Source organism: Arvicola amphibius, chromosome 8 (genome assembly GCF_903992535.2).
Source record: "Arvicola amphibius chromosome 8, mArvAmp1.2, whole genome shotgun sequence".
NCBI lineage: Eukaryota > Metazoa > Chordata > Mammalia > Rodentia > Cricetidae > Arvicola > Arvicola amphibius.
The window spans coordinates 2,507,769-2,510,947 of record NC_052054.1 but is presented as its reverse complement, the minus strand read 5'-3'; the positions used below and the strand labels follow the sequence as shown (position 1 = coordinate 2,510,947).

The 3,179-nt window shown below is 43.8% G+C and overlaps 1 long non-coding RNA gene across 1 annotated transcript; it reads left to right on the top strand.

The window, feature by feature from the left end:
- Window positions 1-262: 262 nt before the first annotated feature.
- On the top strand, window positions 263-945 carry LOC119821400. The gene is made up of 3 exons (XR_005286617.1): window positions 263-402; window positions 587-654; window positions 806-945. It is a non-coding gene; the product is annotated as an uncharacterized LOC119821400 (long non-coding RNA).
- The last annotated feature ends 2,234 nt before the right edge of the window (window positions 946-3,179 follow it).

Below are 3,179 nucleotides of genomic sequence, written 5' to 3'. Positions count from 1 at the left end.
CGTCCTGGGGCCCAGTCACTAATTCTCCAGGGCCTCTGGGATTTCCCTGCTTCCAGAAACTTCAGAGACAAGAAAAGCGCCCCCCTCTATCTATCTCCCTTCCTCTCTCTCTTCCCTCCCACTCTCTTCCCTCCCTCTCTCCTCCCTCCCTCTCTCTCTCCTTCTCTCTTCCTCTCCCTCCTTCCCTCCCTCCCTCTCCCTTTACCTCCCCCTTCTCTCCCCCCCCTCTCTCTGTCTGCTGAGCAATTGTGGAGGAAAACAAGCTGCCACAGTTGTCCCTTCTGTTTCTCTAATCCGTCAAGATGCCTGAGGGACGATTTAGGACACCCTAGAGCAGCTGACACCAATAGATTCTAAACACACTGTGGCTGATCTGAAGCTCATGTGACTGCAGACCAAAGGGTGAGTGTGTGTTCAACCTCTGCGTCTGGAGGTGACGTCTTCAATTTATTACTCCTATTATGTAACTTTGCTTTGGTGCCCGGCCCTCCATTCCCATGACTTTGTGTTGAAACGTATTTTTAAAATATTGGCCTTGCATTCCACAAGAAGCCACGGGCCCTTTATTTATCATTGTTTATAAAAGGTCTGAGATCATGAGCAAGCTACCCAGTCACACGACAGGGATAAGAAAAGACTTCCTTCCACATTAAGGTAAGATCAATGGCCCTCTGTGGACACAGGTTATCTCCAGTTCACTCTCTGGCACAAATCTGAGGCCACTGGCTCCAGTTGCTGACTCTGCAGCTGCCCAGTGCCCCAGGCCCTTCCTAACAGCCTTATTGTTAAACTTGCTTTCCTCAAGGAATGATAGCACGCACATCTGGTCCCCGAAGAAGTGATGGTGAAGCAGGTGATGGACAGTGTGTTGTGATTCATCCTGAGCATTTTGCACGATCAGCAACTAAAAGTAAAAAACAAATGAAGAAAAAAAAGCCGGTGTCTTTGTGCAGAAATAATTTGTCTGTCACTTTTAGGGTGCCACATGTGGAAGCCGAACTGAGGAGCCTTGTCCCGGGGGCCCGCGAGAGAGGACTTGCAGGCTCTAGCTGGCGCTCAGCCTCCACAAACAACGACTTTGAACTGTGCTCAGTTCAGTGGTTTCCAGCATTGCCTGCACAACGTGACCTGTGGCTCCATCACCTCCTCCCAGCTGGAGATGCTGGTGACTGTGACAGCCTGAGGCCGTGCAATAACCAAGACTGGTTCGCCCTGTGCTCAGAAGCAGGTGGCCCCATCTCTCCCACAGGCCTGAAGTCCTGGGAACACCAATCTCACAGCGGCAGGCACTACCGTCAGTAAGAGCACTGCTGTGGGCCAGGGTTGCTCCCTCTTGGATCCAGAGACATTGGTCCCTGCCTTCAAAGCCTGGAACGATGAGCTGAGCTCCTGGGTGAGGGGACTGGAGCTGTAAAACCGGGTTTGCAAATCCAGCACCTGGGTCTCGGGATTGCTCGCCCTGGGCGAACGTCTCACCCACCCTTGACTCATCCTCGTCTGGGTGGATTAGGAGATCCCAGCCTGTCAAAGGGCGGCAGAATGAATAATCACCATTTTGAATTAGAAAGATGTGGACAATGGTAACAACCAGGACCCTCACCTGAAACTCCCCGCCCCTCATCTTAGTTAATCATTTCCCTACTTTCTTTGGCTTCAATTTGATGTGTGTTGCCTTCTGGGTTGGGAAGTTAGAACTTTCATTTTAAATGTTTCCACTATTAACTAAATATACTGGTGTGTAAAATGCTTTTCTAGACTCTGCTGTCAGTCACGCCAGCACCTTGGGGAAAGTGATTTCATTTTTCTGTTTTAAGTCCATTTGCCTCTTTTTATTTTAAACGTGATTTTTTTTTTTGAAAACTAAATCTTGTTGGGTCTTTTTAAAGCACGTTTTTGTCTACTAGCTTAGCTATCCAGGGTTTTACATTCCATGTTATCACTAATATGCTGAAGTTACTGTTTGGTTGCATCTGTCACATCTGTTTTTGCTTCTTTCATCTTTCTTGATTTACTTCAATAAATTAATTATGTTCAACAATCAATTTTCCCTTCTATTATACTTTTGAAATATTACATATTTTATTTTAGGAGTTAACCTATGGAATATGATATGTATCTTTGAGTAAATAATGTTTAAATTAGTGGTTTATTAGCTCCTTATCTAATATTATAATATAAGTAAGCACTCTCATCCACTGTATAAAAGTCACATTACAGTAACAATCTCCATATTTATCTATATTGTGTTTTTCTGGTAGCTTTCTTTCCTTTTTGAAGACTTCCATTTTTTTCTATGGTTAGCTTTTCTTGTTGCTTTTTGTTTTTTAATATAGAAGAATTTCATTTGCTGTTTGTTCTTGGGTATCTGTGAAGAAAGAATTTCATTAATTTTTATTTAACTGGAAATGTCCTTACTTAATTGCATGTTCTGACAGCTTTAATGATGCATTACAAGAAAACAAATAGGCATATATTTAGAGTGTTATCGTGACATAAACACCTATACACATAAAATAAGAAGTTTGTTTCCATCACTAAAACGCTTTCCTTACTCCCTTGAAGTCCATTCCTCCATAGGCAACTGCTAATCGAATGTCATAGCGGCAACATTTTATAGAGCCTTGTAGTTGGTGTTCTGCTTTAGTTTCCTCTGGCTTTGATGATTTCATATGATGATTACACTGCAGTGTGTGGGTAGCTTGCATCATCATGGCTGTGCAATACTCCATTGCTGCATGGTGTAAAATAATGCACGGACTCATCCACCTGTTGAATGCTTAGATGTTTACAGTTTGATGTCATTATTAATAGATGGTGATATTAGCATTTGTGTCCCAAAACTTTTGCTTCAAATGCATCAATTCTAGGAGTGGAATAGCTGGGTGATATGGCAGGTCTATGTTTAGCGTTATAAAATTTGGAAAATTGACATGCAGAGTATTTTCCAGAACTTCTGAGAGGTGAGGTTCCCGTCCACTCTGGTTCTGCTTTGTGTCAATGTGACTGGGTTTGGAATTGCCTAGGAGAGGCTCCTCAGGACATATTTGTGAGGTCTTTCCACAGAAATTTAACTGAGGAAGGAAGGCCTGCCCTGGATGTAGGCAGTACCCTTCCTTGAGATGGGGTACCCGCTGAACAACAGGAGAAAACGAGGCACACTTATACCCTAGCTCTTCTCT